General features: G+C 32.7%; 1 long non-coding RNA gene across 1 annotated transcript; it reads right to left on the minus strand.

Annotated features, from left to right (window-relative positions):
• Window positions 1–1,393: 1,393 nt before the first annotated feature.
• On the minus strand, window positions 1,394–3,701 carry LOC130961289 (uncharacterized). The gene is made up of 3 exons (XR_009079478.1): window positions 3,548–3,701; window positions 3,402–3,456; window positions 1,394–1,669 (listed from the first exon to the last, which is right to left on the minus strand). It is a non-coding gene; the product is annotated as an uncharacterized LOC130961289 (long non-coding RNA).
• Between the last annotated feature and the right edge of the window lie 13,461 nt (window positions 3,702–17,162).

A 17,162-nucleotide genomic window follows, 5' to 3' on the forward strand; every position in this document is an offset into this window, starting at 1 on the left:
ATTTATTCTTCATAGTGATCTTATTCAATTGCCGATAGTCGACACACAGCCGCATACTCCCATCCTTCTTCTTTACCAGTAACACTGGCGCTCCCCACAGAGAAACACTTGGTCGGATAAAATGCTTACCCAAAAAATCTTCCAGCTAAGCCTTCAGTTCATCCATTTCTAAAGGTGACATCCTATAATGAGTAATTGAAATTGGACCAGATCCAGGTACCAACTCGATTGCAAATTCAACCTCTCGATTAGGTGGGAATTCATTAATATCATCCGGAAACACATCTAAAAATTCACATACAACCGGAATCTGCTCTAAACTCTGATCATCACCTGATACTCCCGCAGTTAATAACATAATACCCTAACATTTAGTTCCAGAATAGTTTACTATCATAGAATTTAAATAGTAACTATTCACCACAACTAGTGCTTCTGACCCTTCCAGCATAAACTGTACTGACTTCTCAGAACAATCAAGCAAAATATGATTCTTAAATAACCAATCTCCCGACCACAGCGCCACCTGCCTGCAGGATACATCGTGTCCCCTGTCACCAATACTGAGCCTTACCTTGCAGTTGATAAGTTCTAAATTCAAATCATTGCTCCTTAGGAACCTATTGGGCCTCCAACATCTGTTCCATAGCTTGAATCCAATTATCTGCGTCAGTGGGATTTGAGGTTCTCCTAAAAGTCAGAGGGTAAACTTTCAGAAATATAGCAAGTGTCATAGAATTGTCTTTATCATTATTGTTCCCATGATTACTCTGATTTATCTGGTTACCCAGCACCTCAGCTGTTGCCTGCATAGCTGCAGCCATATTTCCTGAGGCAGCCATAAAGTCTACTAGATCATTCCCTGCCAAACCAGGAGTAACGGTGCCTATCCTACCTCTACCTCACCTGCGACTGTGTCCGCGAGTCGACATCTGGTCCTTATACACACTAAACAAGTGATATTAAGTTGATCAGTCTAAATATCGCAAGTCTAATGCTTTAAGTTCCAAATGCATGCTCACAAACGTTTATGCCATATATATCAGTCAGATATCCTAATAGCACATAAACACATATACAGAGAATGCACAGAAGTACAATCAGTTCGTCTTTCAGGCTCTATAGGAACGAACTGCTCTGATACCATAATGTAACACCCTACCACACTAAGCTTTACGCTTAAGCCGTAAAACAGAGGTGGTGTGGTATTACGACCTCTAAAATAAAATGAGTACACATAATAGCAGAAGAATTATAATATACTAGGAGCCTGGAAGAATAGAGGAAATAAAAATCGCGAATATAAAAGCGCAACGCTCGAGAAATGAGTTAACTTGCATGCTAAGAAAGCCACAGCTGTCAAGTGTAAAGTAACCCAAAATAGGAACAGAGAGTCAAAGACACAAAATAACGAGCTCCTGACTCAGCCTGCGAAGTCAAGACTAGCCGGAGAATATACACACATATATACATATATAAACATATCCAAAACCCAAATGTACATAAACAAAATCCTGCCTCTCCATACACCTCTAGGAGGATAAAAAAGAATAAGTTATGTGGAGAGAAAGCTAAGTACGTAAATATACATCATAGCATAACAAAATAACCCAGTAACCACTCCGCTTCAAGAGTCCAGACGCCTAACGAGATGCCTCTCGACCTGCATCTGAAAAACAACAACATAGTATGGAATGAGAACCGGAGGTTCTCAGTATGGTAAAGGTGCCACACACATAATATATAAGGTCCTGGGAATGCCAGAGGCAATCCTAGAACGCCGACACTCAGATTGTAGAGCTTAAAGTATTAAACAGAAGCCATAAAAGGTGGTTTACTAAGGATATTTAAACATAACTTAACTTAACCTTAAATCTAAATTCCCATTCTGCCATACCTCCTTACCTCCAACTCCATCATGCATTTTCACAGACAACTAAATAGACAAAAGCAAGCACAAGAAGGTTACAAGTACTGCAGATAACAAATATACATTTAATAATGGCAAGTACATTTAGGCACACCCAGTTAATACACACGCAAGTAATTCAAGTAATATGCATATGATGCATGCCTGTCCTATGGCTGATGAGGCTCATCTGTCGGTTATCCAGCCAACCCGACAAGTCTAAATTGTCCTTAGACTGCCCCCCCGACGTGCATCCCCAAGAGTCTATGCATAGCTTTATCTCAAATAATCAATATTGCTCAATGGGGGTAACATTCCCGAAAATTTATATAGTGCCCGGTCACACTTACGTCGTAGGGTCAACAGAGTATCGAGTTTTCAACCTGGTACACATGGTGGCAAGCCACGGCATTTGATCCAGGGAATCTCGTATCTCAGATTATTCAAATTCATAAGCCATATAAATAATTCAATTATAATTCATCAACATTCACATTATTCTCAATTACATCTCATTCATCATCATACATCAAACATATTCAATCCTTATCCTTCATCGTCACATCTCCCATTCCATCCATCAATAGTTCCAATTCAAAACATAATTTATCCTTTTCTAAATGAATTAAACTTCAAACTTAAAACATACTCATTTTCTTAATAACTTAAAATCAAATCATATACCCTTTAAGTCTAATTCTCTTTTAAATAATCATATAAACAAAATCTCTAACTTTTATAAAATTTCAGCAGCATCTCCTCTAAAACTCGGACTTTGCCACCCTTTTCGGGTCCAAACCTGCTTTCTTTTCAATTCAACATACCCTTCCTCATCATCATAACAGTCACCACAATAAATCTACCTTAGATCAACAATTATACTCATACAATATTCAAATCCAACAACCAAAATTCAACTAAGGATCATAATTTACTAATCCTAGGCTTCTAGCACAAAATACCTCATTATCACAACAACCTCCACAATAGTTATACCTCAAATCAATAATTCACCAGATCATTAGTTAATCAACAAGCACCAAACCAACCATGTTCATCAACAATAACATTCAACCATAATTCTCTCCAAATTAATATAATAACATTCACCATCCAAAATTAATAACTAATTATCCAATAAACTTCAACCAAATATATTCATCGACAAATTACTAAACATTAAACATACACCTGCATTCCAACTTATCCTATGGTCGTCTAGCCTAAGTTTTCACAGAACATTATATATTAAATGCAAGAAACCTAAACCATACCTTGGCCGATTTCCACGTAACGACCAAAGCAAATTATTTAAAACCAAGGCAGCCCCTTCAAAATTCAACTAATCAGCTTCCTCCAAGTTCTAATATTCACAATTTCAAGCTCCAATTATTTATTCACAACCTAATACACATTCATAACATATATATGTCCAATTTAATACTCAAAGCTCGAATTCAAAGAAAATAAAATAGAATTATCGTATCCTCACCTTACCCAAGCTTCACATAAGCAAGAATGAACGTTTTCCTCAAGCTAATTAGATCCTAAAACATCAGAAAACAAAGAAATTCAACATCTCTTCCAATTATTTGAAAATTGGGGGAAAAGAGTGGCTGGAAGTGATTAATGGCTTACCAAAGAAATTGTTCCGGTAGAAATGTAGAGCTCGACGCAGTGAATGCGTGGCCGCAAACGGTGCGGCGATCGGAGCTCGGACGGAGAAGTTACGGGAGCGGGAACTCACCGTAACCCTTACGGGAATGTTTTCCCTTCTTTTCCTCCCCTGGAGCGCTGCTGCCTCTGCTGTGTTTTATGAAGGAAATGGGCTTCAAGCTCATTTAATATGTTGGTCCGGTTGGACCGATGGCCTGGTTTGGATCTGGTTCAACCGGTTCGACCCGTTCGGTCCAATCTTGGACCGATTTCTTCGAAATTGGTGTCAAAATTCTCGTTTCGATGAGCTCTATCCTAATTTAATATAATATTCACATTTATAATCTTCCTTATTAAAAATTAATTTATTGACTAATTATCTACTAATTTAACCGGGGTTTACAAATTTCACTATCTTTTTCAACAGATTACAATCACCAATTCTTTCTAGGATCTACACAATCCTATCTGGGACATGTCTAGATTCTAACTCCAACCTAAACTTGACTAGGACTTATCCTAGCTTTCAACAGCAAAGTGCTAACCCAACTTGTAAGGGAATCCTCTCAGGATCATGACACAAAACAAAAAGACTTACAAAGAATTTCTAAGATAACTATGGCTTTTTCTCCAAGTCTAGCTCACTACCTTTTTCCACTCATTAGCTTTTTCTTACAAATCTCACCATATTTGCCTTTTTCAAATGAAACTCAGACAGGCTAAACTGAGAAAAAGAAATACTCAATGAAAGCCATGAAGGAGAAGAACAAGAACCGTTCAAGGAGCTATGAAAATCGAAGCAAGTGCTCTTTCTCTCTTGCTCAATCCTTGCAGTTCACCCCTATTATAGAGGAGTGAAGCTTTAAAGGTTTGAACCAAGTCCAACACTTGGGTTATCTTCTTCTCCAATATCAGAACCAGCATTGGCATGGTCAGAGGAGAGAGAGAGAAGGCTGAAGCAGTGACATGCAACCTTACCATTCTCTTTCATCCTTTTTCTTCAAACTTCTTAAATTTGGCCCGTGTATTCTTGCTTTGGCCACAAGCTTGATTTTTTTATCGTTGATGAGCCACTGAGCACCTTTGATTTCACTGTCTTCATTGTTGCTTGAAGGATACTTGAGACTCAGAAGATTTCTTCAAGGTTTCTCGTTGAAGCATAAATGGAAAAACCACATTTTTGTGATCTTCTGTCGCATTGAGATCTTCCTTTTGTTGTAGCCCTTATACTTTCCTTTCTTGCTTGAAAATGGAAGCTAGCTTTTGGTTCTTCTTTTTGTCCTAGTTTCATATCTTTTTTCTTTTTTCTTTCTTGTTTCAGAGTTGATGTGATAAGAAAGAAAAGGAAGAGAGTTTTCTTTCGGTGGATGTGGAGTGAAATGATTTAACCAAATTTAATTTTACATACTTAGTTAGTGACTAAGTAAATTGTATGATTTTGGGTGTTGGACCACCGAATCGGCTTGTGATGGATTTGGGATTTCTTTCTTTCTTTCTTAAAGTTCAGCAACTCAACTTTTGGATCAAAAGTGATTGCTTTGCTGAATCCATATTGGGCCAGAATGTGTTTGTGTGTGGGCTAATGTTTCATTCTTCTTAGACCAATGTGATTAATTTCAATTTCTGCACACTAAACAAGATATATCACACAAACAATTTAATCCAATAATATTTAGTCATCATTTTAATCATATTTTAGTTCACTAAATTCAACATATAGAAACCAATAGAGTAATTAAACCTTAATTTTTATTATTAATCAATCACAAGCTTATTGGTTTCAGTCGATCAATACTTGTAATCACCAGTGCTATGATTATATAACATAATTCTCTTGCATATATATAGCTTCATCGTAAGTGTTGTCCAAGCTCAAGAAAAAGTGACTTAACATCCCGATGTACATTAAGGAATACGTCGTTACTCCAATAAGGAGAATAAAAACATCATATATAAAAGGAAACAAGACAAAAAAGGCCAAATCTAATAAGAGTGAACACAAACATAAAGACAAACTTAAGCATCAAAATATTTTTGAAAATATTTCTTTTGCCATGGTTTGTGGCCAAACGAGCCAATGATGAGTTTCAATTTTTATTACAATGTCAGAAATTCAAATATACTCCAAATAGTAAGATAGTACAACATATATTATTATTTGGTGATATTTTATTGTTTGTACAATAATTAGGGGTGTTCATGGATCAGATCATATTTGCAGATTCGCAGTAAATATCCGCATCCGATTCGAAAATTACAGATACGATACGATCTGTAGATTGATCGGATCGGATAAGATCCGATCCACACCCTTTACGGATTGGATCGTGGATATCTGCTCTACATCCGCATATATGATCCACGGATCTGCTGATCCGTACAATAATAATTTAAAAAATAAATAAATATATATATGTTTTGATATTATATTTACTTGTTTATATGTTTTAGTTAGTAATTATTATTCATATATTGTATTATTTTATTTTTGTTATTTGAGAAAGTTTGATTAAAAATATTTTAGGAATAAATAAGATTAAAAGTGTGAAAGAAATATTTTTATTGAATTTTTTACATAGAAATATGATTAAAAAGAGAAAGTTTAATTATGCGAATATATCCGATATCCGATCTGATCCGGCACTAAAAAATGCGGATATCATATCCGATCTGATCTGATGAGAATTGTGCAGATCGAACTAAATTTTCGACCATATCCGATCCGATTCGATCCGTGTACACCCTTATGTACAATTTAAATGCACTTTTTGCTAGAATATGTATCAGTTCTAACAAACACTTAAAAGACTAGCTATTTATCACTATTTTGGTTGAAGTATCCAAATGTTTAAAATTTTAGTTCTATAAAAGGCTATTATGGTACTCTAACTTAAGTATCTCTAATTTAAATTTATTTCTATGAAACTTATTGCATCATTTATAACTTTATCATTCATTAATTGTTCAAACACTTAGACATTAGTTTTGCATAAACAAAAACTAAGTACATAATTTAAGATAAAAAAAAACACACAAATTCTAGCAAGAAAAAAACACATTACTGTAGTATTTCAACCATCCTGTCTTTTAATTTCAATGCCATTCTTGTTCAATCTTCTTTTCTAATGCATTAACCTATTCTTTCCACAATAATAAGTTTTTCTTTATTCTTACTGTTTTATAAGATACTCAACATTGATATTATATTTTTAACATTTTTAAACTTTTTGCAATCTTTTTTACTATATTTTGGGTCAAGTAATTTGATGACCCTTTATTGAATTTAAGGAGGAGTTAAACAAAATTGAGATAATAATAAAGAATTCTAAGATAATATTTCACTAGAGTGAAGATTTTTTATTCCACCTACCTTGGCAATTTATTAATCTTAAAATAAGGAAGGGACACAAACTAGTGATGGAATATTTTAATAATTAATTCGAGAATCATATTGCATATAATAATATTAACAATGATTTCAGGTTTATATATAGCCTAGTTTTATTTATCATGAACTTGTAATTACAAAGAGAGAGATATGACTAAATATGATGTGCTTTATGTACTAATAATATTGATAATTGGAACAATTGTTTGTTATGTTAACGTTGAATTCGACGGCTTTATTCGTGATAATGAAAAAGCGTGGGTTCCAAGTGTTGATGATTCCTACAATCTTGACACGTGTTACAGAAAATGCAATGAAGCTTATGACACATCAACAAGAAAATCAAGAAATAGATTATATGAATGCAAAAAGTTGTGCAAAAACCTAAATCAGTGTATAGAATGGTGCAAGGAGCGATGTCGTGGGGATGAAGATGCATATAAGAAATGCATAGAACAAAGGACTAAAGATATAAATCATTTCTTTTAGTTTCTGACTAAAGCTATGAATGAAGATCCAATTCAGAGATGGATAGGAAATTTTAAAAATGATGAGTGCAATTAATACTTTATTAATGGTAAGTATTTAGTAGGTTTTATTGTGAGTTTAGTTTTCTAAAAAATAAATACACCTTGTACTTGATGTGATGAATACTTCTTTAAATTTTGGTTCTAGTAGTATAAAACATTATAAAATATAATAATTTATAATATACTCTGACATAAGAATGAAGAGTTAAGAACTTCAGTATATATTTTTTTTGTTGTTCAAATATCTCCCAACTCGATAAATTAAGGACTAATTCATCGCGGATAATTCATCGCAGATTTGAACTCTATTTAAGATTTTGTCATTAGCCAATGGGTCATTGCATATATAAAACAGGATTTAAATTCTCAATACTTACTTAAGTAAATAAATAAGTTAATTACTCAACCAATTTAAGTTAGTACGAAAACTTTAATACTAAAAATGTTTTATATATGTGTTAATTGTTTATGCATAATAGTATTATGCACAATTAGTCTTCACTTAAAAAAAGAAAAGTGTACGTTCACATATAATTTATACATTTTAATATCATATTTTTTCCATTAAAATATTACTAAAAATAAAGATATGACGATCAATTAAAATAAGGGGATAAAAATTATTTTTTTCTATATAGAAATTTTAAACGCATAAGACATGCTTTAAATATTCATGATATAAAAATTTCAAGTATTATTTAACAATTAGTAATTTATATTTTTAAATATTAAATTGTTTAATTTAATTTTATATATTTTAATTTTGTTGATTTAATTATTAGATTGAATTTTATGTTTAAATTTAAAATTTTTCTTTATTTTGACTTAATATATATAATAAAAAATTATAAATATTTCTTAAACTATTGTAATTATCCTATAGAATGATTAAAAAGATATTAAAATATTTTTTAATTTCGTGATAAAATTATAATGTTAACAAATGAGACGGTGTAAATTGGAGGATACAAAACTGACAAAAAGTCATAATCTTACTTTGAGAACCACACTTGAACACTCACTCATCCCTATAAATTCCTATGCATTATTCCAAGTTGTTTTCTGTCTAGATTTTCCTCCATCATTTATTTTATTTTATGTTATTTCATTTATGTATTTTATTCTTTTTTACTTGTACTAGTTTTTTTCTGCACTTTGTTAATTAAGTCTTTGAAAATCCTTAAAGACTAAGAACATAATTAAACACTTTGAAATTCTGTAAAATATTATTGTATTTGATTAATATTTATATAAAGTTAAGTTTCATCTTGTATTTTATATTTGTCAAAGTTAAGTTTTAGCTCTTTATTTTATGCACTTCAATTCTTTCACATTTGGAACTCACAAGAGGAATTTGTGGTTTGATCCTAGAATTTAGATCATGAACAAAAAGCTATCTTCCATGATAAAATATAAAAATTGGTATAATAATGATTTTTAATTATTATCTTCGATTTATACTAAAATATTTTCAAGTAAATAGTTGTTTAGAGATATAAGTTTTGAAATTGTTCTGTTACTTATTTGCTTAGTTGGCTAGTTAATAATATAGTGGGAGAGAAATATTAAATTCTATTGTGAAAATACGTAGCAAAAATTGTAAGATCCAGAAATTTCAGAAAAAAAAATCTTATTAAGAGTTAATTTGATTTATTTATTTATTAAATACCTTAACCTCAGAAAATTATTTTATTAAAGACAATTAAAATAAATTTTGATTAATTGAGTTAAAAAATAATTTAAAGTTTTAATTGATTTTATAACTATCGAATTATTTTCTATATTTAAATTATAAAGCTAAGCAAATTGATAATCAAATAATATTTTTAAAATAATTTTAAGGGATTAAATTAAATTTTTAATTAATACTCTATACCCTAATTTAATTAAAATTATCAAATTTCAATTTACTCAAAAATTTCTAATTTCACATTTTTCCCAAAAACAAATCCTAATTCCCAAATTGAAAACTCTAACCCTATCCTTCTTATCCCCACCGCCATGCCTCCACAGCCGCCATTCACCTTTCCCTTTTACCCTTTCTCCTCCAATACACACAGACAACCCATACCCTCCTATGCTTCCTTCAGCAGCCCCCAAACCCTATACACCCACCTACAGAAGAAACGAAGAAAGGGAAGAGAGAAGTGGGAAGAACCGAGCGGGGAAGAGGAAAGGGGGAGCGCATAGGAAGGATAGAGAGAGGAGACGAGCTACTGCCGTCGTCGTCCAGTCGCCGCGCCATGGCCGCTGTTCATGCGCCGCCGTCGCTGACAAGGGGAGAGATGGAGCTCGCGAAGCAGGAGGAGAAGAGAAGCCATCGTCGCGCGTTGATTCCGGTTTCGCCGCACCATCGCGCCGTGGGGAATCGCGACCACCATCGCCGCCGAAGCCGCGCGTTCGTTCCTGGTTGTGCCGCCGCCGAAGCTTTCCTCACTGCCGTCGACGCCGATCTGACCAGAAGAGAAGAGGGAGAACGATGCGAGGAGAGAGAAAGACAGAACGCATGCGAAGAGGGAGAAGGCGTCGCAGGGGGTTTCTGCCGCGTTTCTGCCGCCGCTGCTTTCTCCACCGTCGCCGTCTGTAGAGCTCACCGCCACCGGAGTCACGAGCTGAGGTGGGGGAGGAAGCCATCTTCTCTGTGTTGTTGCAGTCACCGTGCTGCTACTGCTACGCTTCGTTTCCTTGTTTTCCTTAGTTACTGTAAGTTATTTTTGTTTCTGAATCTTCACTGCTACTGTCCTGCTATTCGTTGATTGAGAACTTTAAGGCATTGATGTTTTAGGGTTAAGCCGTTGCAGCTGTGGGCTGTGATGGTTGATGCTCCTTAAGAATTGTTGCTACTGGGGTGACTGAAATTGCTACCGCCAGTTCTAACGTTGCTACCCTTTCTGCTGACTTGCCCCAATTCAAGTTCAGTGTCACTGCCCTAGGTCTAGTCTTTCTCCTGACTCTGTTTCACTTTTATACTCTGAACTGCCTTGGTATCGTTTATCTATTTGTTATGACTTTAATTCCATTTTATTTTCGGTGTTGCCTTGGATTTTAGAGTCGTTTCTACATTTGATTCCATCAAATTCGATGTTGCTGTGAGTGTAATCGGAGTTGGTGATGCTGCCATCGCCCCGGTTGTGTTGGAATCGCCACTATTATTGTGGGTTTAGGCTAAGCGGGACTGTTGTGTTAAAATTATGCGGTTGCGACATCGAGGTAGGGTTTTTCTTAAAATCTAATTTACATTACAGAGTTGTGATAAATAGATATTGATGCAAAAAGATATATTTCTGTGATTATATTTGTCTTGTGGATGTAATGGATTGTTGGACTGGATTATTGGGTGCTTGATTGCTTGAGTGAAGTACGGTTGTGGATAAGAAATGGATTTGGAAAGTTATTTACTTGATTATTATAAAAAGTGGTTTTCTTGGTTTGAAGTTAAACCTGTTTGATTTTGAGTCGGTCTGATTTTATAAATAATTTAATACTTGAGCTGGTTTGACTTTAAAAAGAGTTTTATTATTGGAATTGGACTGATTTGAAAATACTTTGATACCGGAATTGGTTGAATTTTGGAAAGTGATTAAGATTTGGAAATGGTTGAAAAAGGATCTGAGAAATGTTTGGATGGGACCCGAAAAGGGTGGCAGTGTCCGAGTTTTAAAGGAAATGTTGCCAAAATTTTATAAAATTAGAAGCTTTATTTGAAGTAATTAATTAAAAAGATTTGTTTTTTAAACGTTCTATGTTTCAAGATTGATTTATTTATCAAAGAAAGAATTATGTTTTGAATTAGGACTGTTAATGAATGGGATGGAAAGAAGGATGATGAGGATTTTCCTTGAAATATGGTTTTTGAATGAAGTTGGAAATGAGATTTGGATTGATGAATGATTATGATGTTGAGAATGTTGAGATATGATCTTTGAATTATTTATATGGCTTATGAATTTGAAATATCTGAGATACGAGGTTCCCTGGATTAAGTGCCGTGGCTTGCCACCACGTGTACCAGGTTGAAAACTCGATACTCTGTTGACCCTACGATGTAAGTGTGTGACCGGGCACTATATAAATTCCCGGGAATGTTACCCCCATTGAGTAATATTGATTATTTGAGAAAAAGCTATGCATAGACTCTTGGGGATGCACGTCGGGGGACAGTCTAAGTACAATTCAGACTTGTCGGGTTGGCTGGATAACCGACAGATGAGCCTCATCAGCCATAGGACAGGCATGCATCATATGCATTTGTATGCTTTGCTTGAGTTTGAACTTGTTTTGGTTTGCCTAATTGCTAAACTGTTTGTAACTGCTACTTGGACTATTTGCTGTAACTGCTGCCTACTTGTGCTTTCCTTGTCTGTCTTGCCTGTGTTTGTTCTGGCGTGCTACATTTGAGATTGAACTTTGGTGCTATATTAATAATTGAGTTGTTTGATTGCGTGATTGATTTCTGATTGAGATTTTCTTATAAGAAAGGAAAGGTTTCGAATTTCTGAAAGATTAAACATTGTTTCTTTGAAAAGGTTTTAAACGATTACCTATTGGTTTTTAAAAGATTCATAAGGCAATGATAATCACTGAGCTTGAAAAACAGTTTCTTATTAAATATCTTCTTATGACAACTTTGAAACTCCGTGGTGAGACCGTGTGGTTAGGTTCTCACCCCCCTACAGCTTTACCTTTTCAGGAACCAGATGAAGAAGCATTATGGAGAGTTATCCTGCGTTTGATTTATATGTTGTTGTATTAATTAGATTATTTTCTTTCCTCGCCTTTGTTAATACAATTTTGTAAGAGGGATAGGAGTTTTGTGTTCTACATGTATATTATGTTATAAGTTATTATGTAAGATGTCTTGTATATGAATCTATGCTTGTTTGGTTTTTTTTATTTGAAAAGATTTTATTTCCGATTTTCAAAGAAATCAGCGATACGGTGTTGAGTCACAGGCTCCTATTCTAATATTAAGTATATAAAGTAGTCGTAATACTTCTTGTTATCAGAGTGGCGCAGCCGGAAGCGTGACTTTCTTGTAGTGAGGGTATTACAAAAATTATAAAGAAAAAGAAAAATAAAAAAAGAAAGAGAATTCTGTTTTTTTTTTTCTCTCTTTCTTTCTTTTTTATTTCTTCTATTGTTTTTGCTACGTATTTCACATTATTAAAAGGACACTAATTATATTAAAAATTTTAAAATATTAGAGATATAAATAAAATGAATAAATATGCAATATACAATCTTAAAAGTGCTCTAAAATATTGTTAAAGACAAAATATATCTAAATAATTAAAAATAGGTTTTTCTTTATCCTCGTTGTTATATATAATATTCAACATTGATATTATATTTTTAACCTTCTTAAAATTTTTGCAATATTTTCGACTATATTTTGGGTCAAGTAATTTGATGACCGTACCCTTTATTACTTTATTGAATTCAAGTAGTTAAATAAAATTGAAATAATAATAAAGAATTCTAATATAATATTCCACTAGAATTAAAATGTTTTATTTCGCTTACGTTAACAATTTACTACTTTTAAAATAGGGAAAGGACAGAAACCAGTAAAGGAATATTCTAATAATTAATTCGAGAATCATACTGTATATAATAACAAAAATATTAATAACAATAATTTTAGGTTTATATAAAGTCTAGTTTCATTTATCATGAACTTATAATCAGAGAGAGAGAGAAATGACTAAACAGGGTGTGCTTTATGTAGTAATAATATTGATAATTGGAACAATTATTTGTTCTCTTAATGTTGAAATCGACTACTTTATTCATGATAATGAAAAAGCGTGGTATCCAAATGTTGATGATGCCTACAATATTGTCTTGTGTTACAGAAAATGCAACAAAGGCTATAACACATTATCGAAAACATCAAGAAATAGACTGAGTAGATGCAGAAAGATGTGCAAAAGGCTAAATGATGCTACAGAATGGTGTAGGACGCGCTGTCATAGTGATGAAGTTGCATATAAGAAATGTATAACACAATGGAGACACTTTTTAAGAGGAAATCCAACTGAGAGACAGATAGAAAATTATAGAATAAATAATGATGAGTGTACTTAGTACTTTATTAATGGTAAGTATTTAATATGTTTTATTTTATCTTTTTGAATTTTTGTGAGTTTTGTTTTTTTAAAAAACAAATGTATCTAGTACTTGATGTGATGAATACTACTTTTAATTTTGGCAAAATGTACGCCCACGCGTATGCGTAACCTGGGGTATATGCGTACGCAAACCTTCTCATACGCAGCATGCGATTCTGTTTGACGCGCATGTGTGCGCGTGAAAAGGGAATGCGTATGCAAAATGGTCCAAGGTACACGCCCACACATACGCGTGACCCCTGTTTTAGCAGAAAATAGATTTTTGTGTTTTAAAGCTCAAATTTAAATTTCTAAACTTCTATTTTTATTCTTTTAAATCCTAGATCTTGCTAGTAAGCCTAGTAATAAGTTGAAGCTAGGAAATAGAGGTAATTTGAGGACGAAGTAAACGTTAAAAATGATGAGTCATATGAGGAGAATGTGTATGCATGAAGGACATATGATGCCATAGCTACGATGAACGATTATATAATGAATATGAATGATTAAAAATACTTATGTGGATTATATATTCAATGTTATCCGAGATACGAGTTTCCCTAGGTAAAGTACCGTGGCTTGCCACCACGTGTTCCAGGTTAAAACTCGATACTCTGTTGACTCGACGTAAGTGTAACCGGACACTTATAAATCCCCGAGAATGTTGACCCCCATTGAGCAATTTTACATAAATATGAGAAAAAGATATGCATAGACTCTTGGGGATACGCGTCGAGGGACAGTCCAGGGTTTAGCAGCCAGACTTGTTGGGTTGGCTTGATAACCGACAGATGAGACTCATCAGCCATATGACAGGCATACGTCATGTGCATATTATCTAATTTGCTTGCTTGTGAACTATATGAGATTGCTTACGTAATTATAATTTGCTACTTGTTATAATTGTTATTTGTATTACATGTGAACTACTTGTGTTTGCCTTGTTCTGCTTGTTTGTCTATGCAACTCATAGGAGATGGAGGAACGGAGGAAAGGTGAAAAATTTTAGTGTACATGTTAAGTTTAGTTAGGTTTGAGAACCTTAGATGACCACCCATTTATGGGTTCTATTTTTAGTTCCTTAAGCTCTATATCTGAGTGTCGGCGTTCTAAGATTACCTCTGGCATTCCCAGGACCTTATATCTTATATGCATAGCACCTTTACCATGCTGAGAACCTCCGGTTCTCATCCCATACTATGTTGTTATTTTTTATATGCAGGTCGAGAGGCACCTCGATATGTGTCTGGACTTCTGTACCGAAGTGGTTCCTGGGTTTTTATTTTGATGTATAGTTTATGTATATATATGTACTTAACTTTCTCCGAACAACTTGTTTATTTTGCTCCTCCTAGAGGATTATGGAGAACTAGGGTTTTATTTATGTATTTTGGATTTTGGGATATGTATATATGTATGTAAATATTCTCTGGCCAGCCTTGGCTTCGCAGGTTGAGTTAGGAGCTTGATATTTTGTACTCTTGAGCCTCTACTCTTGTCTTTTGTATATATATGTTAGTGAATTTTAGTTTTCTTCGCACGCAAGTAATCTCGCTTCCTGAGCGTTGCATTTTTAATTTTGGCGATTTTGATTTTACCTGTTTCTCAAGAATCCTCGTATATTACATTCTTTCTACTATTATATGTATATATTTTATTTTAGAGGTCGTAATAGCACACCACATCTGTTTTACAACTTAAGCGTCTAGCTCTGTGTGGTAGAGTGTTACACATACCAATTTTTGTTCTCTATTTGATGCACTTTTTTTTTTCTGGTGCTCATAAGAAAAATTTGTTTTTCTCCTGGAATTTAGATCATGAACAAAAAGTTATCTTTGATTGTGAAATATAAAAATTGGTAAACAATGATTCTCAATTATCATCTCCAATTCAAATGGGAAAAAATTTCCGGATGAGTAGTCACCTAGAGATCTAAAGTTTAGAACATGTTCCATTACATATTTGTTTAATTGGTTGGTTAATACAACGGTGGGGGAGAAATATTAAATTTTATTGGAAGAACAATATTTATATTAAAAATTTTAAAATATTAAAAATATAAATAGAATGAATAAATATGTAATGTATGTTTTTGAAAGTGCTCTAGAATATTGATAAGGAAAAAAGATATCTAAATAATTAAAAACATGTTTTTCTTTAATCTCACTATTATACATGATACTCAACATTGATATTACATTTTTAATATTTTATATTTTTTGCAATCTTTTCGACTATATTTTGAGTGAAGTAATTTGATGACCCTATATTGAATTCAAGAAGGAGTTAAACAAAATTGAAATAATAATTAAAAATTCTAAGATAATATTCCACTAAAATAAAGACTTTTTTATTTGGCTTACATTGACAATTTACTACTTTTAAAATAGGGAAGGGACACAAACTAGTGAAAAAATATTCTAATAATTAATTCAAAAATCATACTGCGTACAATAATATTAATAATATTAACAATAATTTTAGATTATATAAAGCTTAATTTCATTTATCATAAACTTGTAATTACAGAGAGAGATGACTAAACACCGTATGCTTTATGCACTAATAATATTGATAATTGGAACAATTATTTATTATGTTAATGTTGAATTCGACGGCTTTATTCGTGGTGATGAAAAAAGGTGGATTCCAAGAGTTGATGATGCCTACGATCTTGACTCATGTCGCAGAAAATGCAACGAAGCCTATAGCACATTATCGAGAAAATTAAGACAAAGACGGCAAAGATGCAAAAATACTTGCGAAACCCTAAATTGGTGTATAGAATGGTGCAGAGAGCGATGTCATGGGGATGAAGATGCGTATAAGAAACGCATAGAAGCATGGATAAGCAAGATACAAAGAGAATTTGAAAAAACTATTACACTTTTAAATTTTTTTATGAGCTAAGTTTAACTAAGTTAAATAAAAATACTTAGAATAATATTTTATGTTAGATCATCTTGATTATTAGCTAGACTTAATTAATAAAAAGATTTAAATATATAATATTATTCATTTTATAATAAATATTGTGCACCTAATACTTTATTAATGATAAGTATTTAATGTATTTTATTTTTATTTGTTTTAATTTTTGTGAGTTTTGTTTTTGGAAAATAAATGCACCTAGTAATATGATGAATACTACTTTTAATTTTGGTTCTAATAATGTAAAATACAATAATTCAGAAATGTTTATTCGAAGTTCATCAAATTTGGCATCCAAATAATATAAATATTCTGACATAAACATAAAGATTTGAGAACTTCAATATTGGAAGCGTTTTCTATAATGGGTTAATGATTGTTTATGTATAATACTATTATGCACAATTAGCCTTCGCGTAAAAAAAAGGGTGTATGTTCACAAGTAATTTATTAACATTTTAATATTATATTCTTTTTATTAAATATTTTTTTATATTTAAATTTTAAATCAAATCTGATCTAAAAAACATATAAAAAATATATAAAAAAATTGAAGAGTGCTAGGGGTCAGCAGAATTTGTAATGTTTAGCCATTATCAATATTTTCAATGATGTGAGATGAAATCTAATGGTGTAAA

The sequence above is a fragment of the Arachis stenosperma genome, chromosome 2, assembly GCF_014773155.1.
Source record: "Arachis stenosperma cultivar V10309 chromosome 2, arast.V10309.gnm1.PFL2, whole genome shotgun sequence".
In the NCBI taxonomy this organism is placed as follows: Eukaryota; Viridiplantae; Streptophyta; class Magnoliopsida; order Fabales; family Fabaceae; genus Arachis; species Arachis stenosperma.